At 44.0% G+C, this 25,935-nt stretch overlaps 1 protein-coding gene and 2 long non-coding RNA genes across 10 annotated transcripts in view; 1 reads left to right on the top strand and 2 right to left on the bottom strand.

The window, feature by feature from the left end:
* Positions 1–3,233, top strand: part of NEK11 (NIMA related kinase 11) — a 114,756-nt gene extending 111,523 nt beyond the window's left edge. For 7 of the 8 annotated variants that reach the window (XR_016467691.1, XR_016467687.1, XR_016467690.1 and 4 more), the window contains one exon: positions 3,146–3,233. The gene's annotated coding sequence lies outside the window, so the exon portion shown is untranslated. The remainder of the gene's footprint in view (positions 1–3,145) is intronic. The other variant, XR_016467686.1, reaches the window with a different exon arrangement.
* Positions 258–25,935, bottom strand: LOC149917427 (uncharacterized). The gene is made up of 4 exons (XR_016467694.1): positions 15,919–25,935; positions 3,699–3,821; positions 3,063–3,242; positions 258–565 (listed from the first exon to the last, which is right to left on the bottom strand). It is a non-coding gene; the product is annotated as an uncharacterized LOC149917427 (long non-coding RNA).
* On the bottom strand, positions 5,799–13,307 carry LOC149917428 (uncharacterized). The gene is made up of 3 exons (XR_016467696.1): positions 13,282–13,307; positions 9,448–9,509; positions 5,799–6,315 (listed from the first exon to the last, which is right to left on the bottom strand). It is a non-coding gene; the product is annotated as an uncharacterized LOC149917428 (long non-coding RNA).

Below are 25,935 nucleotides of genomic sequence, written 5' to 3'. Positions count from 1 at the left end.
TGATGTGTTGCAAACCAACGTGTGTGAGAAGTGAAATGGAGATTTCCTTTAAAGCTCTCTCCTCATTTGAACAAAGATTTGAACCAACGAAGAAAAAAACCCACATCAATTAAAGAAGAACACACCTTTCCACACTCAGTTCTCACATCCAGAAAGGAAAAAGAAAAAAAAAAAAAAGGGAAGAGAAAATTCACAAGTTTGTTCAGCACCTTTTGCAGCATCAACTGTGCTTTCTGATGCATAAATGAAGTGGGAAGCCTTCATTTCAAGAGGTAGTGGGGAGTCATACACTTGTCAGTCAGCTTTGAAGTATGACCAATCAGCAAATACTCTGGAGGTCTTACTTTATTAAATGAAAATTGCAATTTAGGTTTTAGGTTCTGCATTTATAATAAAATTTCCCCCTTGGCTTTAAATTCCCATTCTTGTTACTCTCCAGCTGATCTCCAGTCTGAACAGGTGAAGATACATCCCTGCTTCATGAGACTGAAGCAGCACATACTGCACTTGTGAGCATTAAATACCAGTCGTTAGATGTCCTTGAAGAAATCTGGAAATCTTCTGCCTGTAAGGACATGAAAAAGTGTTAAAGCAGAGAAGATAAATTGTGTCTGACAATAGGCTGTAGAACGAGGCTTCTCTGTGAAGAAAGACCTAATAAATTAAAGGTGACTTGCAAAAGCTTTCCTTTTGAAGGAGATAAATTCAGAGATTTGCCTTGCAAGAGGTGCAGGTACTGGAAACTCAAAGAACCTGCCTGTTGGTGATGTGTCTCTCGCACTGCAATCACTTCAAACAGAGGGAGGCTGTAGCAGCTCCTGCAGAGTTGGTGCTGCCAGGTGCTGGAGGAGCCTTGTGTGCAGTGTGGGCAGCACAGCAAAGCTGGATTAGTGCTGAGGGGGGTCAGTGCATACCAAGCTCCACAGGGTTAACGGAAGCTGAATTTAAAAATGAGCCACTTGTGGTACAGATTTGTGGCCTCAGTATTTGGTGTATTTTGGTCAGAATCTGGCTGAAGCACTCAGTAAGGCTTGACATACTGCATGGAGGAGAGCAGAAGGGGTGGCAAGAGCAAGGCTGAGATAGCTGCGGGATGGCTGGGTTTCAGGTCTGCATCAGGGTCTGCATGAATTTTTGAAGCACTCCTGCAGTAGACAAGAGAGAAATCCAGACCCTCTAAATGTTTCTTGGCCCATAGAATTGGAGACCTTGTAGCGGCCTTGGAGTACCTGAAGGGGGCCTACAGGTAAGCTGGGGAGGGACTTTTTAGGGCAGATAGAAAAAGGAAGAGGGGAAATGTCTTTGAACTGGAAGAGCGTAGATTTAGACAAGATATTAGGAAGACATTCTTTATTGTGAGGTGGTGAGGCACTGGAACAGGTTGCCCAGAGAGGTTGTGAATGCCCCCTCCCTGGAAGCATTCAAGGCCAGGCTGGATGGGGTTTTGAGCAACCTGGTCTAGAGGGAGGTGTCCCTGCCTATAGAAGGAGGGGTTGGAACTAGATGATCTAAAAGGTCCCATCCAACCCAAACCATTCTATGATTCCATGATTCTGTGATTTGTTCTCTGATTCATTCAGTAACAGAGGTCGGAGAGGAGCTTGGGATCATCCAGTCCCACGTGGGAATAATCCCCAACCAGAGCTGGTGGCTCAGAGCCTCATCCAGCCAAGTTTGGAGAATCTCAAGGAATGGAGACTCCAGGACTTGATCTTCCCAATGCTGATTTCTTTTTCCTCATCTATTCTGTCAAAAATTGTCCCAGTTGCAGCCTGTGCCCATTGCTCTAAATATTGCAAGGCTGCAGCAGTGCCCCGCATTCAGCTGCTTCTCCACTGCAGTCAGCCCCAGTCCCAGGGCTGTCCCAAGTACAGGATTTTGCATTCATCTTTGCTGAACTCCAGGAAGCTGCAGGGGTCCCATGGGTCCCGAGCCAGCCGTTTTTAGAGCAGACCTCAGCTAGAAAAGCTAATGAAGACTACTGCAGCAAATCCATTAGGATCTGTCACTGAATCTAGAGGAAAGTACTAATGGCTAGGAAATCCTCCAGAGAACAGCAAGAAAAAGAAAAAAGGATGTGAAAAATAAAGGCAGTCCCAGTTCTTTCACTCCTCTCTCACTTGATGAGACCTCAGAGCTGCATGGATCTTATTCACTGAGTACCAGATTCTGACAGACTATGGCTGCATGCAAAAGCACATTACATCTTAGCAGAGTTTGCAGCTGTGATCCCTGAAACAGAGACCTCTAACACTTCTAAGAGATCTGAAACACAAGGAAAGCTGTCCAGGCTCTGGGACCAGCCACTTGAGGGAGCCAAGATTACGTACACTGAGAACCAGCTGATTACATAAACATTTAAGAAGTGTTGTAGCTGGAACCACTCTTTTTCTCTAATGCTAAATCTGTTTGGTCAGAAAGCTCTGAGAGCTTCTGTCTCAGATTTAAATGCTGTGTAATTCGGCTTCTAAAGAAAGACTTGTGGTATCTTGCTGTAGTTGTGTTTAGTCTGTCCCCCTGGATGACTTTTGGTTGTGTGTGTCTCAGTTTCAAACAAATTTGATAGCTGTTAAGAAGTCTCAGCATTAATTTTCTACAAGTGAGTGAATACTGACAGAAAACAGTCATGAAGATGAGTAAAGAAGTGCTGTCTTTTTATGAAATCAACTGGATTAATGGGAAAAAATGAACATCTTGTGGCCCAAAATGTTTTCTTCAGATCCTAGATCAGTATCTCTATTTTAAACATTAAAGGCTCAACAAAAAAGAAAGTTAAAGGAGAGCTATAGGAAATCACTTAAAAGTCACAGGAAATCAGGATCCAGTTGTCAGAGAGATACTCATTCAAATGCTACACGGCTACCAAGACAACCTCCCTCTCTGTTTTTACTGAGTTATAATCTTCTGTGTGTGTGTTATGGACAAAATAGGTTTTGCGAAGTTTCTTGATGGAAAATGGTAAGACAAGTTGCCTTTAAAATGATGTTCAGGTTTCAAAAATGATTGCTACAAGCCTATGGAAATTGACAAGACAACCCTTTGATTCTACTTATGATTCATACCCACGCATGCTAGGGAATAGTGCTGGCATTTTGTCAGCAGTGTTGCATTATGAGCTCTCATTTGTGTTCCTTTTTTTCCCCAGGTGGATTTATTTCTTGTCCACATCAAAATGCAGAGACTGCTCCATTCATCAGGTCCATGGCATACAGAGGAGATGTTATCAACATGTATCTTGTATCCTAGCAAGGAAAACTGAGAATCAGAAGAAGCATTCAGCAAGCAAACAGGAACAAATGCCTGAAAGATCTCGTATCAGCAGGTAAAGTATCAATAAACCAATAAATCAAAAAATAGCAAATGACAGCACTGACATCATTCTTATACATACTGAAATACAAGCCCCGCCAATGATGACACCTGACTCTAAGAACAAGTTCAGACTCCGCTTGGGGCTGGGACATGATGAACATGTGACAGAACAATGATGATAAACATCGTGCCCCTTGCCCACAACAAACTTCTCTTCTGAATAGACAGATGTCAATTCTACCCCATTGGTTTTTAAAAAGAGCTCATTTTGTAATGCGTATCTGTGTATCTCTCTTTCTCTTCTTTAAATGTATGTAAACACACATAAACAGATACAAATGTCTATTTCTTTTCTTAGCGGGCGGAATGGCTTGTAGGTAAAATACCTGTAAATGAAGCCTCCTCCCAACAGTCCCAGGTATGCACTGCAGAAGCTGTTGCAAAGGACAGAAGCATCAGCGCCATTCACCTTGTGTTTTCTTGTCCTTGTATTCGAGAAAAAAATGTGCCTATAATTAGAAAGCAGAATTAGTACTGAAACAATTTTCACATCACTGGTCCTTCAGCCTCCTCAGATATTATTTGTGGTATCTGCTTTCATGCAGGAGGATGGGACCAAATAAAAGCAATCACAAGGATGGAAATGTTCTCAGCAGGAGGAAAAGGGATTATAAAAAAGCAGAGGAAAATGACTTCTGAATGTTTTGTAGTCCTGGGCATCCATATGCCATTTGAGCTAGAGTAGAGTGTTAACAGATCTAAAAATAAAGAATGCATTATTTATCAACTTACTAGAGCTTTCAGAAAAGAGGAGCTGAATTCACTTGGCTAATAAGCTACCTCAGATCACATCCATTGGAAGATATATTCATATGAATTGGATGAGGTGTGCATTTGGTCTTTATTAGGCCATTTAGGAACCTAAAGTTACTTATTTCTTCTAGGAAAAATACACAAAATAGTTCTGTTTTGGAATATTTTGTGAAGTCTATATGCTATTCTATGCCCCTGTCCATAGTCCTCCCTACGTAAGTTTGTGTAATTCCAGTTTTATTTCAGAACAAGATTTGTTTGTAATCCAAAGGATGTGATATCACAGAGCAGATTAAAGCAAGAAAATATGCCATTGAGAACATAGCATGAAGGCTATTTATTGGGGTCTCACGACCTTCCAGCCCTTTATAATGAGCAGAACAAACCAGTGAATGTACCAGGATGTAAAGAGTTTACAGTTTTGACAGCCTGGACCTGCTCTCTCAGACCACATTCCCATGCAGCCTGCATTTATATTCATGTCTCTGTCTAGCTTTGCTGAATGGAGGGCAATTAGCAAGATGGGCTAGAGTGCTGTCATGGTGTCTTGTGCTGTGGTCAGATGTCTTTTGCAGTCCAAAGAAAGAGCTTCATGGGTTCCTGGAGAGGTCTGGTCTGTCTCTGCATTGCTCTGAAAGATATAGACCAGGTTCAGAAGCAAGGCATGGGTCGTGAATATTTTCATAATTTTTGCACTAACTAGCAAAGTGAGAACTACTCTCTGTTAAAAGTCATTTCATCCACATACATGGAGATTATATCAAAGGCAACGAGAGTTGAGGACTTCAGAGCCTGTGCTGCCCTTCCTGAGCTGTTAAACTGGATAATCCTGGAAAAGGCTTTCCTTTGGTTCAGGGCAAATTCAGAGTAGGAGCCCAGGCCTAGTCTTTCATGGGTATCGAGTAAAGCTCTGCTCTTTTCCCATGCTCCAGCCATTCATTTCCCTGACCTGATGACAGTCATCCCTGCTCTGCACACCTGCGCCAACTCAGGATGAACCAGTTGTATGGAGATGATGGGCAGAGAAGGAGAAAGGGTGTATCAGAATTATGGAGATCATCTTCTGCAAAGGGAAAAATCCCTGATGAAGAAGGAAGCCCATAAACCATATAAAAGTTTATTTGGTGACTAAGGAGGAAGAAATATATATAATCTCTACAGCTCTTATTTTCAATACATGCATTAAATATTATTTAGTTACATAATTACCCATTGCCTTCTGGTATAGCTTTTTTTTTTTTTACAACTTCACTTGGAAAACTACGCTGTGCGTTGGCCTAAGCACTCTGTCTGAATGCAGAAGTGCTGTCTGGGTGCCTAGAAATAACTTCTGGTGCCATTGGTCAGTTTTAATCGTATTTGACAGGCTGAAGTTTGAGAGAGGAAGTTTCTTCCAGTTATTTCAAGCAAGTGGTGGGTAGGTACAAAAAACACCAGTGGATGTTGCAGGCTGAAAGTTAAACTCAGCCTTATAGAAAAGAGGACTACCTCTTAATGTAGGCTACACGTTCTTGTGATGCATAGAATTACTTATGTATGATTTGCTTTCATTCATTTTTTTCCAGATGTCCAGAGACTGTAGCATGCAATGCAATTGAAAGAACAACCATTACCCTTGTTTTAAAAAGAAATCCTTCAAAAAAATGGGTTTTGTTTTGAACTCCAAGGTTTTATTTTTCACATTCAAAGAAAAAAAAACTTTTCTTTCTTGTTCTACCTATAACATTATATTCCTTTTCAGTTTTGAAAAGGTCATATCACCTGATGTAATAATTGCATGCAGCTGTTATGTAATTGTTCCTTATATTTCTATAAAAGGCAGTAATTGGAAGAGTTTCTTGAATGTTATTATGCAGCAGGTGCCTCCTGGGGACAACAGCAATAGCTATTCATCTGGAGGCAACAGTTCCCATTGGGAGCTCAGGGCTGCCCGTGGGAGATGCCATGGACCTGGGAAGTTATGTTCTCCATCTCCTTGCCATGCAGACAACAGCAGAGCGTGGGTAGATGTGCTTTGCCAGCTCCATCTGTCCCACAGGCTGGGTGAGTCAGCTTGGGAAGCAGCAAGCATGTGCACACAATGTCCCTCTTGCCAGGACCAGGAGCAAGGGTTCCACCAGCAAGAGCCTGCAGCCAGCGTCACTCAGTTCTTCTTTTATATCACCCTGGGACCCAAACTTTCCTGGGACCCTGGGTGGGTGAAGAAGGAAAGATGTGAGGCTCTCCATCTCTGCTTCCCAGGAGATTCACATACGCGATCCTCCTTTGCATGTCCTGCCACTGACTGCAAAACCCACTCTTCTCCAAGCCCACAGTACTGTAGTTCAGTCTTCTCCATCCAGATTTACTTAGAAGGAATGATGAAGTAACACCTACCATTTACATATTACATTTAGATTAGATTCAGATTTCAAGGCTGGGCTGAACGGGGTTTTGAGCAACCTGATCTAGAGGGATGTATCTCTGCCTATAATAGAGGGATTGGAATGAGATGATGATTTTATGATGGAGTGACGGCATCGGTGGACAAGGGAAAGGCGACCGATGTCATTTACCTGGACTTGAGCAAGGCCTTTGACATGGTCCCCCACCACATCCTTATCTCCAAACTGGAGGGATGTGGATTTGATGGGTGGACCACTCGATGGATAAGAAACTGGTTGAAAGGCCGCAGACAGAGAGTGGGGCTCTATGTCCAGGTTGAGGCTGGTAACGAGTGGCGTCCCCCAGGGGTCTGTCTTGGGACCGGTGCTCTTTAACATCTTTATCAATGACATCGATGACGGAATTGAGTGCACCCTCAGCAAGTTTGCTGACAACACCAAGCTGAGTGGTGTGGTTGACACAGTTGAAGGACGGGATGCCATTCAGAGGGACCTCGAGAGGCTAGAAAGGTGGGCCCGGGTGAACTTGATGAGGTTCAACATGGCAAAGTGCAGAGTTTTGCACTTGGGCCGAAGGAATCCCAAGCATCCATATAGACTGGAAGGAGAGGTCCTTGAGAGCAGCCCTGTGGAGAAGGACCTGGGGGTCTTGGTAGACGAAAAACTTAACATGAGCCAGCAGTGTGCCCTTGCGGCTCGGAAGGCAAATGGGATCCTGGGCTCCATCAGAAGAGGGGTGGCCAGCAGGGACAGGGAGGTGATTGTTCCCCTCTACTCTGCTCTTGTGAGGCCCCATCTGGAATACTGCGTCCAGGTCTGGAGCCCCCAGTACAAGAAAGACAGGGAGCTGTTGGAGAGGGTCCAGAGGAGGGCCACGAAGATGATCAGGGGACTGGAGCACCTCCCCTACGAGGACAGGCTGAGGGAGCTGGGCTTGTTCAGCCTGGAGAAAAGAAGGCTGCGGGGTGACCTCATTGCAGCCTTTCAGTACCTAAAGGGAGCCTACAAAGAGGAGGGGAATCAACTCTTTGAAAGGGTGAGTGACAGCAGGACAAGGGGAAATGGTTTTAAGCTGAGGGAAGGGAGATTTAGGTTGGATGTCAGGGGGAAATTCTTTACGGAGAGAGTGGTGAGGTACTGGAACAGGCTGCCCAGAGAGGTTGTGGATGCCCCGTCCCTGGAGGTGTTCAAAGCCAGATTGGATGGGGCCCTGGGCAGTCTGGTCTAGCATTAGGTGGAATGGTTGGTGGCCCTGCATGTGGCAGGGGGGTTGGAGATTCATGATCCTTGAGGTCCCTTCCAACCCTGCCAATTCTGTGATTCTGTGATGATCTTAAGCATCCCTTCCAACCCAAACCATTCCATGATTCTATGATTAGAAAACTGACTTCAGACTCATACTTTAACAGGCAGTGGTCATGAGTTCAGATGGGCTGTAGAGCAGCATGGCATTTTTCCCCCAGATGACTGAATTGGGTTGCACTGACTTCCATCACCCAAAGGCTAGCATGAACAAGATGACTGATTTATACAAGAGCTCCCAAGAGAGTAAATACCAAAATAAGTCATCTGAGAAGCTCCCCTGCACCAGAGAGCGACCTAATGCTAACTGTGACGCCAGAGTAAATTGCAGCAGTCATCTGTTACATTCCATCCAGCCATTCTGCTCGATTTAATTAACCTTTTGGGAATTAGCATTTTGTGGACTTACGGTACCTGCTCTGAATTTCTGGCAGTCATAGCAGCTCTGTCAGGGCTGCAGTGACTTGTCTCAGTCAGAACGAGGTGACACCCAGCAGTAATGCCTTTAAGGATGGGTCTCTGAGCAGCAGGCAGAACTGAGGGCAGCACAGAGGGGTTGAGGCAGCTTGTACCTCTGCTGGGGCTGCTCCATGCCCCACCACTCAGAAACTGTTCGTTTCCCACCCTTGCAGGCTGCATGTTCTTCACTCCTTCCAAAGTCTCCTGAGTACACTTTGTCCTCATTCACCACTTTGCCCTTACTTATAGCCATTTCCAAGCACCTTCTTACAGTTGGCAGCTGCTCTGCCCACACTTACGAATCAAAGACTCTGAAAAACCATGAGGCAACAACCCTGCTGCTCACAAGAAATGGTGCCGGTCACAGGGGAGCACAGCCCAGCCAGGTGCCCATTGCTGTGCCATAGGCTACGCCTACTCATGTTCCTATATTCCCACCCTTATACCCTGCCTACTGCTTGAGTGAGGCATTGAAATATCCAAGAAAGCATCTGGCCAGGAATGAGACAATCTTGGCTAAGAAAAACATGCTCACAGCTATCCAAGAGCCAGTTTGGCCTTGAGAAGCAATATTGCCCAGATTCCTTGTGTTATGCTGCTAGGAATACCTTACTGAAGGTGCTTCCAGTCCTTCTGAACAGAGCAGTGCTGCTATTCTCTCCCTCTCACCTTTTTGCCCTACCTATAGCCTGTGGCTTTTCCCCCCCTCTTTCCTCACCTCAGGGTGGTACCTTAGGAATCTCCAAAGGAGACTCTGGCCTCACTGGGAGAGGACTGTTTCTCCTGACGTTGTCTTAGCCAATCTTGTACCATTAACCAGTCTCAGACTGTTCTCCATGATAAGCAAATGCCCACTTGCTCCCCTGGGGGCTGAACCCCACCTCTCTGAGCCTCTCCTTTCCTCCCATGTGCTGAGAACCAGACAAGGCAACAGTGTAGGAGCACCCAATGCTCTCTGCAATGGGGAAACCTTGACCTCCTACCATCCGCTCCATGGCTGATTTTCTCTCTGCCTCTGAGAACAGAGGAAAATCAATGAGGCTTTGTCAAATAATTCTGGGTTGCGTTCTGGGCGGAGAATTGAAAAAGCACATTAAAGATATCCTGGATCAATAGGGTTTGTGCAACATTTGAACATCACCTGTTAGCTCCACTACTAATGCACTTTCATCTTTACCTCTGGTTTGGGAGATTTGCTGTAAGAACAGTGTTCTCTGGAAAGGGTAGGAAGGGTATTACCTGTGAAAAACAAGAGGAAACAGTTTTTCCCCATAATTGTATACAATTATTTTTAAAAAAATCACTTTCCCTTCCTCACTGAAGATCTATGAACTTCTTATTGAGAAGTATGACTCTAACTTAAGAATATACACAAACACATAAAAGAGAATATTAAAGAAATATATAGATCTAGGTCACTTAGAAAGCTAATGCACAGACATGCAGCCATTTTCTTGGTAATTTAGCAGTCACTTTAAAAGACAACACATTTCCACCCTCTACAGCAGAAAAAAATAGTCAAGTAGTCGGCTATCAAAGGAGTTATCTTCAGCACATTTTCTAATTGCAGTTTGGTGGGGTTTTTTTATCCCATCTCCAGGTGTATCAGTCTCTGTGAGAAACAGAATAATTACTGCTGGTTCATAAAGAAAGGTGATAATTTAAAGCACATTTTGGCTCTTTCCCGTGAGGGAATTTAATTGAAAAGTTGTTCTTTTCAACTGCACTTTTTAGTATTGCTGGATTACTCTGCCATTCAACGTGGGAGTGCCTGATTTTCTGCCATGTTGCTTGAGATCACATTTACTTGACTTCTTGCATGCTTCCATTTCTTGGAAAATTCTTTAGCAGAAAATGATCTCTTTAATTTCATACCAATCTGTTATTTTTTTAAGTGAATAAGGCTCAACTCAGCAGCTTGTTCTGGATTTACAGGGGATGAGGGTTCAAAAGGGCCTTTGCTCTGTCTAGCTGATATGTTTCCTGTACACAGAGCCCAATTTCAGAGATTGGACTTGCAGTAGTTACTTTGCCAGGGAAAACATTTCATCGTTTATTTGTTTTTATAAATAAACTCAAGGTTTGAATCACCAGTCCACCTACACCCTGTTTTGTCAATGGAGTTACAACAGAACAGTGCTGGAACCCTTGCTGTGGGTAGGGCTTTTGCCCACTACATCAGGCTGCCCCTTCCATCCTGGCCTTGAATCATCACAAGGCACTGGAATACTGCTTGTTATAGTCTAGTTGTATATTTTTTTTTTTCCTCCTTCCAATAAAATTCTTTATTTTAGTGTCTTATTTATCCCCCCTCGTCTTCCTCCACTCCAGGACAACCCCCATATTAGTCTGAGTAAGCGTAGAGACTGGCATCTTAACAAAAGCAATAGGTCACTTTTCTTCTGCAATGCACTAGGTCATTGTTGGAACCCCACGATTAAGAAGCCCTTGGTTGGGCTGTTCTGACTTCATTTTTCCACTAAAGATATGAGAAAATTTCCACTGTTTCTACAGAGCCATTTAAATTATCCACGTACCAAATTCTTACTGATCTGATAGGAGAGACAAACCTTGAGCTCCCTGGAGATCCATCCTGTTTGATGGTCACCTGCCTGACTCCTGCTCATGGCAGGGACCAGGCTTTCAGGAAATCCTCTCTGAGCATCAACCATAAAATCAAAACAAAAGAACACAACACGTGAAGAACAACAGCCAAACACCTCACCCTTAGTTGTGTCTGTTTGAGTTAAGCCTCTACGTTCCTGAAGCATTTTATTTATGACCTTTTGCATTTTATTTTATGTTGTCCTTCAGTTAAGCAACAGCAGAGTGCATGGAATGGTGGCTGCTCTGAAGATGATGGATGAGGCTCCCTGCTGCTTGCAGCCCATGAGTCATTTACTAATTTCCTCAGCTAAAACTGACAGACAGTTACCAAGCATTTCATCACAGCCAACCAGGCCTTTATTTCTGAGTTGGCTGTCAATCTTCTAATAGCAATGACTACAAAAACTGCTGCCTACAACACTGTCTCTCAAAGCTTTAATATTTTATCACTGTTGCTTCTAGTTCTTGCTCTCTTTTCTCCCCAAGCATTAAGATCCTTTAACTATACAATCGCACAATACAGTGAGCCTTGCATCTTTGCTGCTCTAAATATTTGCTCTGTATCTGCTTCTTCACAGCACATTACTCAAGAACAATGCTGTTAGCAGAATATTTCATTGGAAAACACCTCATTATTGGTAGATGTTTATTTTTGAAGCTCTTTTTGAAAGGATCCCAGAGGATCTGCTAATTGCAGAATACGATTTCTAATATAAACTCAGCACCTGTGTGTGGGGCCTGGTAGCAGCTTCCAGCTGTGATAACCAGCAGGGCAGATCCTGACACTGCTCCTCAGTTTGAGCAGGTGCTGATATGGGGTGGTGGCTGGGCATCCTACCCCAGGGAGCAGTGCTGCCCGTGTGTTTTCAGCTCCTTGACCGCTATGGGAGGTCAGAGCTGGGAAGCTGGGAGGCCCCCTCAGTGTGCACTTTCAATCCTTGTCCAGACGTATTTAAACAAATCAAATGCCTCATTTTAAAGGAGCATGATCTTCCCATGCAGAGGCTGTAGATGTAGCTCACTGTTGTAAAAGGAAACATCCTCTTTGGTTGGATAAATAATGCACATCCATGCAGTCAGTCAGAGCTGACATGATCTCAGGATGCTTCCGTTCCCAGGAGAGCATCATGACTGCCAGGCTCTGCAGTTTGATTTCTTCTCCTCTGTATGCTGCCATCACCCTCTCGGCTTTTTAACTGTGTTCAAATGCTAAATCCCTATCAGAATATAGCACAAATAGAGGAGAGTAGCTGGGACAGCAGGCTGGGAAGAGACTGCACAGGCCTGGTAGTCATGACAGCTTTATAGGCTTACAAAATTCTGTGTGAAATTCAGTAATTACTTCAGTCTTCATTGCTCAAACCTGCTTCAGGGTAAGCTTTATCTCTGACCCTCTTAAAACCATTTTCATCACCTTCTGGCACTGAAAACAAGCATATCTCCTTAGTAAAAGAGCCTTTCTTCGTCTCAGTGGCACGTTCCCTATCCCTCTGCCTGTCCTCTTGGCCTGTTTGCACCTGCATCCTCTGACCTGCATCTTTAACACAGCAATCAGAGCTGCACAAAGTACTCCAGGCTTTGCTCTCCCTGCTGAAAAGACCTGGAAGCTTTACCTTGCTGTATCACCTGGAATGTAGAGGAATGCAAAAATTAACCTAAATCAGGCATCATTTGGAAGTTAAAGTATGATGTTAATTAATCTAGTCTCAAAACCCACACACAAACCCCTCTTATTTTTGGCTAGATCTTAACAGCTGGCAGAAACTCAGTCTCCAGAAATATTTCCTCTTCTTATTTACTCAGCTAAAAATAGCTGTCAGTGTTAAAGCAGCCTATCACTTTTGCATATGTGCAAGTACCTAGATATAGGTGTATAAACGTTATATGTAGGTCACTCTGTAAGTGATGTCTCCTATTTATTTCCACAGAAACTACAACAAATACAGAGAGCACAATAACACTATTCAATAGAGCAAATTCTCAGCTACAAAACCCTATTTTTCAGCACAGTCACCACCACTAGCTATGCATTTACGCCAGCAATGAACAAGAACCTGCATGCCACACTCGTCAAAATCTGCACCAGTTGGGGTGACCCACTGTCATCATCATTGCTGTACCACCCATTGCCTCACTATGCTCACATACATCCACTTGTTGGTCTCCATAAACCTTCAGCAAGCATTGTTGAAGGTAGAGACACTGTTTTCCACATGGAGAAATTCAATGATACACCTTTGCTTTACTTTAGATGCTCTTCCATGTCAGAAACCATTTTGTCAGACTGTCCCTCTGCTGCCATCTGTCACATAGTGTATAATCAATGAACATACAGATGTTATAATCAAGAAACATACAGGAAAATTAGGTTATCGCTCAAAAGAAGAATAGATAGAAAGCTTACCCTGGGTCACCAAGAAGACTCCCAAAGGATCAGTCTCCAAAAGAGACACTGCCCCAGTGGTAGTCAGCTCTTAAATGGGTCTAGGAGAGGTGCAGCCAGCCTCCACCCCTTCCATAGCACAGGAGAATTGTCTTCACCTGTGCTCACAGGGCTGACTCATTGCACACCTCAGGTGGTCAATCACAGGTTCAGGCTGTGATTTAGCAGTTCCCATACACATGGCAAGAATGGGATACTGCAAAAAAGTTTTAACTCTACTGCCATACCACCACCATCTGCTTCCAATGTCATAGGCCAACATCATAAAATTGAGGGCATTACTTTTGGAACAGTCCTTATATAAACACAGATAGAAGTATATACACATGTATGTAAAGTGTATAAAACAAGTAGACATAAATGTATGTTTGTGCATAGGTGTACACATAAACACACACATATTCATCTATTTGCTATTTTAAATGAAGCAGAATATGAATGAAGAGTGGCCAAGCAACTAACTCATGTATTGTGTGTTTTATACCTGGAAACTACTTTGCAGATGTAATTGCTTATCCTGCTGTTCGCTCACTGCAGCTTCTGTAACTTCATAAAACTTGAGCTTATGAGCTTTATACTTACTTAAACTAATGTAAACTAAAGTAATTAACTCTTTCTCCACCTGCAATTCCGAAGCAGGATTTGGAAATTGTGCATGGTTCTTTCTCATCAAGTATTGATATAACACGCACTTATTGCTCAGGCAATCAGAGGAAAGGTTACTGTCTATGCTTGTGCACATTCATATGCATGACTTGTGCTTATTCTTTGTGTCTCACCTTTTGATTCCCCAGCACATCAATGGGCTCACAGAGGACCACACTGAGCACAGCCCACGGTGGGGAGGCACTCTAATGTGGTTCATTGTCTTATCACAATGGCCCAGATAAGGCAGGTGGGCTTCCCAGCTGGGTTTCCTGAAAAGGATTGCCTAGAAAGGATTGGTTAAATCTCAGCACTCCCCAGGAAACTTTTGAGCTCTTCCTGTAATATCTCTGGTTTTGTTAACACCACGTCCCAGGCTGGTGAGTGATGCCAAATCCCTGTTATTTTGTACAGGCTCCATGCTCTCACCTGCCTGATAAGTACAAGGGCTCATGCTAGACGCATCCCCCTGGCCTTGCCTGGGCCAAGCCTGGCTACAGCACAGAGCTGCCAATAGTGCTGCCCCAGCTTACAGCCCCAGCAGTCACAGTGGATTTCTGCCCCAATTTGCCTTCATTTATTCCATATGATTTGGGGTCTTGGGACACGCTGCTGGGAATAGCTTTATCCCTTCCAATGAGAATTGAGCTTCTTTATTAAGCCAGAATACAACTGAACTTTGAGCATGATGAAACCAACCAGCCCTGTATCATTATGCATAGACCAAATACAGGCACAAAGATATGAGGGATACAAGGGCTTTGTTTCTCCATGGTTATCATCAGCTGGTGAAAATCACTCTTCCATATTATGTGTCTGAGTGCAACCAGCTGGCAGGGGACAACAACCAGGTGGGGACAACATCCTTCTCTGTCTCTTTTTCTTCCTGCAGCCTCTTTTCATCTTTATGGGGCTGTCTGTGCAGCTGGGTCACTTCTACAAGAAGTGCTGCTGATCCTGGCAGAGTTAAAGTGGGAGTGTGATTGCACTCTAAGGTGAAAAAAACCTTGCCTTGATAAATACAGTATAATGCAAAGTAAAAAAAATAAAAATAAAATAGAAACAAACAACCACAATCCTGTGAATTTGGAGACTGGCATTCATTTGCAACTGATATTCTTGGAACTAGTTTCGTAACCACCAAAGATCATATCCAGCAAGTCTGTAAGTATAAGAACACAAAAATACTTATTTTTTTCTAACAATCCCCTTTCTTCCACAGAATGGCCAGGGTTGGAAGGGACCTCAAGGATCATGAATCTCCAACCCCCCTGCCCCACACATTCTTTATAATGGTCCAAACCAAAGGCCCAAGGCATGAGAAAGAGTTTTTACTGACCTTATTGAGAGAAAGGCACCAATGGCTGTAAAATAATATTTTTTTTATTTGCTGCAGTAAATTTAGACCAACAATTAGCTATTCTCTATGGGAGGGGAAGGCATCCACTGACTGATATGGCTGACTGTGAAAGCAGAGTCACTGTGGTTGGAACCAGTTCCATTATTGGTCACACTAATAAAAGGCAAGAGCATAAAAGAGACACATAATGATCAGTGTTTTTTAAGGGCAGTCATATGAAAAAAGATGTGAAAGAAAACTAACCAGGTGGAGTTAAAAACTTCCAGAAACAAACAGTGATTTCAAATCCTTGGGAAAAAAAAAAAAATCACATTCAATGAAAAAACAGGGTCTTTTAAGTATATGGGAGGGAAAGCTTAATAGTCTACAAAAGAACATCCTCACTATGAAGATCTAGTATTTGGTTAAGAAACGCATGAAAATACTAATACTGCTATCTTCAGAAAATTCTTATGGGTTAATATGGCTCTTTAGGCACAGCCCTACGCAACAAAGCTAGTTAAGGACAGCCCTTCATGCTGAGAGCCACAGGGATGGGTTTGTGCTCCTCAGTTGACCCTCTTCAGAAAAGTAAGTTTCTCTCAGCTTCTGACCTGAGTGGGAGGGTTCCTGGAACAGGGCTGTTGGAAAGGGCTCTTTATAGCTCTTCTTCATCCACACTTTCCCAGCTGGCTGTACAATACTGAGGTCAAACACTGTTCATAAAAAGAAAAAAAAGAGGGCATACGTGTATTTAGAAGCACCCAAGCTCTTTATGTGCTGTGTCTGCACCAACACCAACCCCATCCTTTCTCCATGACCCAATAACATTTAGAGTTTTCACTATGTCCTTTCCAAATGTCACAATATGTCTCTAATTTCAGCTTTGATCACAAGTTAGCTTGAGCTGCCACCGAAGGATGTGGTAGAGTCAATTCCCACACCAAACAGTTCAGCACAGCTGAAACTCGAGGGAACACAACATAGGACAGAGGCTTTGTAGCACAGCAGAGAAATCTCCACCCTCCCTCTCATGACATAGCTGTGCCCAGAATCCTCTACTGAAGTCATTTATGGTTTTAAGGTATTTGTAGTACATGGGGGCTGATAGTTGCTTATTTTGAGATAGATTCTGAAAGCCTACTCTTGCCCGAAGGAGCCTGGCAAAAATCTTGCAAGGATCCCACAGAGCGTTTGGCATTGTTCTGAGATGGAATTGTCTTGAGAGGCTTCTCCATAGAAGATAGAAGCAGGGGAAAGGACAAAATCTTTGAAAGCGCAAGGAATAACTATAATTAAGCAGAGCATTTATTGTCAATGACAAAAGTAACTGAGAAAACAAAAAAAAAGCCTGCTAAGAAAGTTCTTTGCAGTGCAATTTCTGACTGTTCAATGCAGTAAAAATGTTTTCAGTGTTACATGTTGAACACAGCCAGTTTATTACCAGTTGTTCAGTGTAGGATTACACAGTACATAGGGAAAACATTCATTCGCCATGCCAGCGTGGTGAAGAAGCACAAATTATCTTGGTTTTTTTTTGCTTATGTGTTGATGAGCCTCTTGTTCATCCTCAGGGTGGAAGGAATGTTCCTCACATTCCATGCCCCTCAGTGCCACTCCTACACTTTTCTTCAACACCTTCAGGGACAGTGACTCAACACTGTAGGCCTATGTGGTCAGAGCAGACAAGTTTCCTGCTTGCTGCAGGTCTCTGGGCCCAGCACTTTGCCTAGCACCTCTACAGAGCCTGGGCAGCAGCTGCTGGTTGTCCATGACCAAAATGCTGAAAAGCACCGCAGTTACAGGGGAGACCATTTATTCCAAACGAGTAATGGGCTGCTGTAATATGCTGCAAGTTGAATTGATGTTTGCATGCAGTCCTACCTTATTTAAATCCACACTACAGCCAGTTCAAGTGTATGCCTCTGTATCATAAATACTATGCAATTGCTGCTTAATCCTAGTAGGTGTTTGAATTGCTCTTCCTAGGAATTATGGGTTTATTAATATGGGAAGAGTATTATTACATATTCCCCAAGGGAGCCTTCTGATTCTCCATCTCAGACCTGACCAACAAATCTGCATGGCAAGCAAGACTCTGTAAGAGTGCAAATGGATGCTGAGCTGTCAGACCTCACCACAGATGGGATGTGCAGCACTGTGGCCAATCCTGCACCATGCCTATGTCCCCAGCATCAGAAGGGCACATAAGGCTTATTACTTGCTACAGTATTGTATTGGATGTTAATTAAATAGTTATTTTTCTTGAAAGTATTAGCAGCTTTTCGGTTGTTTGAAAATGTAGAGCAGACAAAAACTGCCAGCTTAATCATCTGAATACCTGAATGTATTCTGGATCTCTCCATAAGCGCTTAGGAGCTGAAAGCTTTGCTTCTCTCAGTCTTTACCAAGATTGTACAAGACAGCTGATTCGCTGCAGTGTGACACAGCTATGTCCTCAGAACACCTGAAGTAAGTTACCTGTTAACTGCTTATTACATTTTAAAAAAAAAGGATGCAAGGTTCTTCAGTTAATAATGAGAGAAAAGAGAAAGTGTACACATCACTCACCTAGCCAAATCAGAGGGAAAAATGTAGACTGTGTTTGCTTCTTCTGGTTAAAGAAATTAAGTGCAGTAATAGAAAAGGCTCCTGTGATCAAGGGCCTGTGCCAGGCCACCTGAAATGGCAGCTTGGATCCATGAAGATCCTTCATAGGTCCCACCCACAGAGCAATCCCCCAGTCCTCCAGAACTTTGTCTGGAGAGCCAGGCCCCCCCTCCAGACCCTTCCCCTGCACTCAGCAGGGGGCATATCTTCCTGCATGACCTTGTACTGCGTAAGCTTCTCAGTGTGAGCCAACTGCTATTGCTACTCACAGAGCAACCAAATCACAGAGGGCTCTTACAAGCATCTGAGGACAAAACCATACCTACCCCAGAGTGTTGATAGCTCAGACAGGAAGAAACCTGCAGTCTGCAGAGTTCAGCAGAGGTTTTCTGGAGGAACCAGTGCCCCCTGGACAAAGCCATCTGGTGTGCTGCAGGGGGACAGGTGGGTGATGGTCCTTGGTCGAGCTATGGGACCTTTCATCCAGAGCCCTGCTGGGGCTGGGTTCATTCTGCAGAGGAGCTGTGGGGAGGAGAGCTCAGAACTTGCCAGGGCCCCCCCGCTTGGCAGGATGGGCTTCTGCAGAGAGGTTGAAAGCGTTCGCTGTAATAGCAGGCAAAGCAACTGTTCGGACTTCTCTCCCTGCATCTCCAAATTGTAAAGCCTAAATTGTGTCTCGTTTCCCCTCTTCCGCTGCTCTGAAAAGAAACCCAGCAATCATCGTAACAATGGCTCTTTCTATTTTTGATGAGCCTGCGGAGAAAGCTAAATGGCAGAATTAATGCAAACCCAGCACCAGTCAGAAGAGTTCCTCTGCTTTTTTAATATTAACCATATTCTGATTAATGCGAGGCAGTCCGTCCCCAGATCGACACAGGGTGCTGAACCACACTGATCGAGCCAACACGCAGCAGCTGTCTTCCTGTTATTTTCACCTCTTTAAAGCCTCCCACCTCCTCTCTCTCAGACACTCATTTGAACTCCGCTTAATTCACGAGTTTAAAAGGGAAAAAAAAAGGGCTCAGATTGATGCTATAAATAATTCACAGCCAGTTTTATCCACCACAGGTGGAAATCAGAGACACTGAATCTCTAGCCTCCATATGTTGAATCAAAGTCATCTATTAGGAGAGGGTGAAATCATATTTCTGGTGTTGCAGGGGGCTGGTGTGACACAACCAGCTTACCCTTCACTGGAGATTCAGAGAATGCCTGGGGCTAGAAACTCAACTATGGAGCATCTTCACTTGGAGGCGTGACTAGAGCTAGGACAATGCTTATTGACTAAGGCTGGATCCAATTTGCAACGTCCTAACACAATTCTCGGATCCCAGGCTTTGCTTTCCAGCCCCACACTGTGCAGTGCAACAGGATGGCACTCGATGGGTGGCACTTAGGGAGGGCCAGTGAAAAACTGTAGGGAGAGCCCACTGAAATGAGCAGGTCCACTAGCATAGCTAAGGATTTCTGGCAATATCAGAAGAAAAGACAGCTCAGATGGAGTTTTTGTATGAAAACATGATTACATGATTATAGCCGCATGGCTTGCTCCAGCATGAAACATGTCTCGTGATTAAACTATAGCTATAGTCAGGAGGTGTGAGATAGCTGTGCTGGCAGTATGAAATGCACAGCAAGGTATATCATGTTTCATTAAAAAAAAGTCCTTATCCCTTCTGAACAAAGAGCAGAACAGTCTTTTATCAATTTCTTTTTGGTCTTTTCCTAGCTAAGAAGATCAACTTGTTGGCATATACTTGAAATATAGGCAACTTAGGGCAGTGTTCACTGAGTCCCACAAATGCAAGCTGAGTTCCAAGCTGCCAAGGCACAGAAGTTGCCTTCCCATCATCTGCATGGCTCAAATCCCTCAGAGTATTCTCTTTCAGAAGGTATCATCTCTTCTGCAAGGGAAGCTCCTATAAAACCACATGTAAAGCAAAGGGCCCACCTTCTCCACCTTGCTCTATGCATCTTAATTAGACAGTGACACTTATAGCATTGTAGGAAAAAAATGTGGTCAAGCCAAAATGAAAAGGGGTGAATTTGTTGTGATAATAAAATTTGCAAATGGAGCTTGTCTCCTCCTCTCTCAATTCCCTGGCATGAACACTTATAGGAATGGGGAACTAGGGTTGGATGCAACTTGCGTTTAACAAGATCCTTCGTATGCTGCCTGGATTTCACAAGGTCTGTGTGAACATGAGAATAATTATAGTGAAAGACATCAAAAAGCAGCAGACGGTTTCCTTTTATAACAACATAAAATAATTAACTTACATTTGTTTTCTGGTTCATTTCAAGGCTCAAATCTCCTCCTATGAGTTTCTAACAGCTCCAGTGATGTGGTTTTGCTAAGGTATCAGAAAAAACCTACTAGGTCTTTTTTCTGTAAGAGGCAACGTTGCTGCCTGCTCTGCTGAAGGAATGTACAGTCCAAGGCATGAACACAGAACCCTGCAGAAACCCTTAGCACAGCAGTGCAGATTGAGTCCTTCCCTGCTCACAGGGAGCCCTAGGCCTCCATGTTAGACCAGGAGCTGCTGCTCCTGGACCAGCTGAATTGGCCTGGTTGCCTTCTGCCTGTTCAATGAACGCAGTAAAAGTGACTGGCTTCTAGCAACCTGTTGGTGGCCCTTGAGACAAGCTGTGGGGCAGCAGGAGCCCTCCGTGGGTTGTCAGGAGTGGGAAATAGCTCTGAGCTCCTCATGAAGTCAATACCTGGCAGCAGCTTCACTGCAGGCACAGCGCAGCCAACACCAGCTCCTTCATTTCCCACCTGCATCATCATAAGCTTCAGCACTGGGCAAGACACGGCCAATCCTGAAGGGGAAAATGAAGGTGAGGAAAAATTTCCAGTGAGCATTTAGTTTCCTCTCACCAGTGCTAGGGGTGCACGCGCTGTAATCAGATGACCTGAAATTTTTCACACTGAAGAATAGCTTGGCTCTGCTTTTCTGAATGCTGATGGCAGGTCCCCAAGGACTTGCTTGGCTTTGTTGCTTTGCAGTCTGTGCCACTGCAACTTATCTGAAACCCATGCTACATCTGCTCAGCACACAAAGGAGAGCTGAACCGCATTTGTCCATACAAAGGACGCATACGGGGTCTCTGTGCTTTTGTTAGGGATAAATGATCAGCAAGATAGTAAGATAGTTTTTTTTTTTTTTTTTCCCCTCTTTTTTTCTCATAAAGGGCTGGCTGGTTTACAGATGCATGAACTCATTGAAAACCCTAGCACCTGAGCCCTGAGTTCAATTTAATATCATAGCCTACAGCACTTTGCAGCTACTACATGCAACCCCATGACAGGAATTACTGAAGGAAGGTAGGAAAGCACTGAATTATTTAACATTAGTTAGGTAATTTTCCTGGATACAAACAAAACTTTTTCAGAGTTGCTTATTTTCCAGCCTAACTCCAGTTCCCTGTTGCACGTGCCCTTCTTGGGACATAATTAATTTCATTTAGGGCAGAGACTTTACCAAGGCACTCAGCATCAGCTTAGTTGAGTTCCTGAATGGGAAGCACATGTGGTCCCAGTCTGGCACATGCCATGCCCTACAGCCACATGTAGGTGTTGAGCCCTCTTAGTAAATCTTGCCCTCCCCTTCCCTCTAAGCTGTTGTCTCCATGGAGTCAGCACACTCAGATACACTCATCCCACAGGACTTCTCTTGGGTTGGGCTTTGCAGCAGAAAATACAAAAGTGTACATTTCTATTCCTAGGGATTTTTTTAAAAGCACTTCACATGAGCTTAGGGATTATATCTACCTGATAGATTTTAGTTAACTCAGATAATTTGGTTACTTGATATGTGAACCTGTAAAATTTGGAGCTAGATATTACAGGATCTAATCAGTAAACTAAATAACCTCACGGGATTTAAATCTTTCTTTGAATACTCCCACCTTAACCCACAAAAAGCAAAAATGATCAGATCCTGCCCTGTCATTTCCTATTTAAATAGAAAGGAAAACTGAATGAAGCAGAGAGGAAAGCAGGTTAAATCTAAATGTAATTAAATCTATTCTCCAGGTCTCTGCATGAAGGAGCCAAGCAACTTCTGTTCTTTGCAGAACTGGCAAACTTCCACAAGCAGAGATAGCCGGGGTCTCCAGCCCTGGCTGGCTGTTACAATGAGGTATGAAAAAAAAAAAAAAAGAGGAGAGAAGAGAAGAAAGCTTAGTTGTTACTAGGATATTATCACCCTTTAGGATTTTCTCAAGATGTTAATGTCCCCTGTGCTGTGTACGAACTGCCAGCGAGCCGCAGATGTAATCAGTCACAGGTACTGTTGGACACATGTTGAATTCCAAGCAAACTGTCAGAGGATCAGGAGTGGGACTTTCACAGTCCTGCCGCACCACAGACACCAAGCAGCAGAGGTATCCTTACATCCAGGCCTGATCAACAATTCCACTGTAGCTAACTGTGGCTACGCATGAGACGCAGAACAAAGTCTCTCCTCTTCCAAACTTCTGTGCACCTCCCCTCTCCCTTGTGCATGGCAACTTCTTTCCCCATGTCTTGGTGTCTGCTGTGTGAGGCCCTGACAGAGCTGGCAGGTCACTGGCAGTAATTTAGTTTGCCATTAAATGAGTGACATTTGCTGCCACGGGGAGGCAAATGGAGACAAATGAGATGAGGGCAGCGGGATAGGGGCTGGCAGATACCTCAGCACAGGCCCTGGGCTTCAGAATGACAGGTCCTTGTGTCCTGCTGGTCCCTGATCAAAGCAATCCCAGCCCCACGGGTGCACAGCACAACTACAGCAGGCAGCGCATGGCTCAGGACAGCTGAGAGCAGTCACTGAAGACAGGGCCTGACTTCAATTCCTGCCCTTAATTCAGGAATCAAAATCTATCTGCAGGCAGCCAGCAGGCACTCTCCTCAGGAAATAACTCAGTACTCAGATGCTACTTCTAAAGATTGTGTGCCTGAACTTCCCCTTTCAAGGGCTGCTTATCTTATCAGCTGGGTTAAAGCACATACACCATAAGGTGGGACATCTTCATTCCCAGATCTCCCTCCAGCCTTGCCCTCCCTTCATCCGCCAGCTCTCAGCTCTCCTCCAAACCCTCTCTCTGAGCAGTCTCTGTCTCCAGCACCTCACCAAACGCTTGTCCTCTGTGGTGTGTCACTCAGATCCCAAAGGCTGTGGGAGAGGAGATAAATCTTGCAGTTTGCCAAGAGTTGATGTACTTGTGCTCTCTTGCAGCCTCTGCTTACCAGCTTAAACTTAAACATGTGTAACAGCATAGGCTGTGGTTGTAAAAATACTTCAGAAACAAAGAGCTGGACACTAATACTTCATTAGGTTTCCTAAATGTGACTTAATAGACGAAGTACTTACATACTTATGTAACAGCAATTATTTTAACACTGTTTGATAACTATGAAATGGTTTTGTCGCCATCTCCCTACGCTTGCAAATCAGCAATTACTTTTAATAATTTGCAATGAAGCTCATTAAGCGATTAGGAGAAGGTGACCAGTCAGAACACTGCCTGCAATGAGGCCAGCTGACAGCGCCTGATTACTTTTCTGATATAGATGTATTTCAGACAAGAGCAAGCACTGTGTTTGCATCAAAGTACATCGGTAAACATCTGCCAGAGAGGGCTGCACAGTGGGGGAGAGGGCCAGTGCTTTCCTGCCACGTCTCCACTGAAGTTTCAGGAGTCTGTTGACTTTTTTTCTCCCTTCATAGAATGATGGGAGCAGACTGCTTTCCCAACTGGAGCGGTTTCACTGAACTGTAAACAGACGATGCTTGAAAACCTGTCACTGAGCCTCCTCATCAGAAGCAAGCAAACAGCAATGGACCTACTGGCTCAGAGCTGGTGAAATAAATAAGCTTTCACTGAGCACCCCACCAGCACACAAACACAGGCATTCACAGCTGTAAGAGCTGCTGCACCAGGTGCTTTCCAATGGCACAGAAGGACAATGCCTGCCCAGAACTCCTTCCAGACCACGTGCGCAAAAGGGTTGGGTGCACCCAGCACCAGGTAGGCCCAGCAGTCGTGCCATCGGCCCACAGGCCCAGCAGCCATGCAGTCAGCCTACAGGCACAGTGGCCACAGTTGGGTGAGAAAGAAGAGCTGTAGGACATTTTGCAGCACCTTCTCAGTGGGGTGAAATAGCAGTTTAGATACCAACTGTCAATTTCACAGAAAATGACTGATTTTTCTCTTTAAGCAGCATCCAGGGAAAGAAGTTTTCTGTTGACCTGTGATCAAGAGAAATGAAAGATGAGGGAAGATAAATCAAATCTGCTTCTTGTCTATCCAACTCTTGCTCCATATGCAGTGATAAACTTTCAGGCCTGTGAAATAAAGGAAGAGAAAGGCAGAGTGGTTTTGAATTGCACAGCATGTGTTAACCCTCTTATCACCTGCTGCCAAATGCTCTCATGCATCATTGGTACAATGACAAGCAGATGCTTTCAAATTCCTTACAAAACTGAGGCACCAAACCCATACTTCACACTGTGAGTGAGCAACACATCATTGCTGCATGGAGCAATAATACATTACTGCAGGATTTGGTGAGAATCTGTGTAAGATTGCTTTTGAAGAGGCCACTTGCACAAAAGCCTCTGCTCCAGCAACACTGGTCTTCCATCTTGATCTTCCAGAAATAAAAAAAAGAAAGGTCTACAAAATTACTGTGTCTTGCCTGTGAAAGATGAATCATAGTGCTTTTCGATAGAGCTGCAGGTTGTCAGGGGACCCTCTTCAAGGTTATTGTTTTGAGCACCTGCAAAAAACACATTTTTTAAGGCTTTCTACTACTTAGAAAGGAAATGAGAAAGGAGATAAAAACAGACAGATGAAAACTCGACTTAGCTGACTGCAAGCTTCTGTCACCCAGGGAAATGTGAAGCAAATTATATAGTACAAACCAAACAATATGAAATTGGCTTAAACAGATTTTTTTTTTTTGCTAAAGATCTGCCTGCCAAGCCCATTCCTCCCAAATCTCCCAAAGCTGGCTTTATCCATGGTTTGACTTCAATACGTACAGCTTTTGCCAGAAGGTTATACACCCTGGAATTTGAGATGCACCAGAGCACAGAAGGTCCCATCTCCAGCAGACACTCACCACATCACAGAAAATAACTTAAGCCATTGTCTGCATTCACAGTGGAAACTGCATTTGCTTTCTTAGCTGATTGCCTGTTCTGGGTTCTGTTCTAATGTCCAAATTTACTGCCATGAAAGTCGAGAGTAATTTACTCAAAAAATCAAATTATTCACAAGCAGTGAATTTCAATGCATCATAGGCAGTAGATACATGGGTGCTCTAATTCCATTAATGACTGATTGGCTACTGAGATCAGTAAGCACAAACATAGCACAGATCCTCAGTATTCAAACTCAGGAATGATTCTGCTATGGAATGTCAACAGAAATCCACATAGGTGGGAACCTACACATGGCATTGTATAGGAATGAGGAAAGCAGAACAAATAAGAGAGAGAATTTGGGCATAAGTAGCCCTCATCTCACCATGGGCATCGATGCTGCTGGAAAAATTTTTTGTGATGCTCACACCATGCACACACACAGCTAAACTCTGGGGAGAGATGCAAGGGCTGGTTACTGAACTGGTGCTACACAGAGGAGCAATTCCTTGCTATTTACACAGCTATCCTGTCCAGTTCCTGCTTGGGTGCTTCATGAAGTGGGTCAACAGGCTGCATTAATTCAGAGAAGATCAGTCTTCATATATGCCACTACAGCCCCCAGAAACAATGCCAGCTTTATACAGATCTGTTGCCATGCTTCAAGCACAGCAGAGCTGCACCAATGGAAATGCATTCTCTTGCTGGTGTGATTTATTACAGGGAACCCTACGGGAAAGCTGGGGAGGGACTTTTTATAAGGGCAGGTAGCAACAGGATGAGGGGAAATGGCTTTAAACTGGAGGGTAGATTTAGACTAGATATCAAGAAGAAATTCTTTACTGTGAGAGTGGTGACACGCTGGAACAAGTTGCCCAGAGATGTGTG

This window comes from Phasianus colchicus, chromosome 6 (genome assembly GCF_987193195.1).
Source record: "Phasianus colchicus chromosome 6, bPhaCol1.hap1.1, whole genome shotgun sequence".
Classification (NCBI taxonomy): domain Eukaryota; kingdom Metazoa; phylum Chordata; class Aves; order Galliformes; family Phasianidae; genus Phasianus; species Phasianus colchicus.
This window is presented reverse-complemented; position numbering and strand designations above follow the sequence as displayed.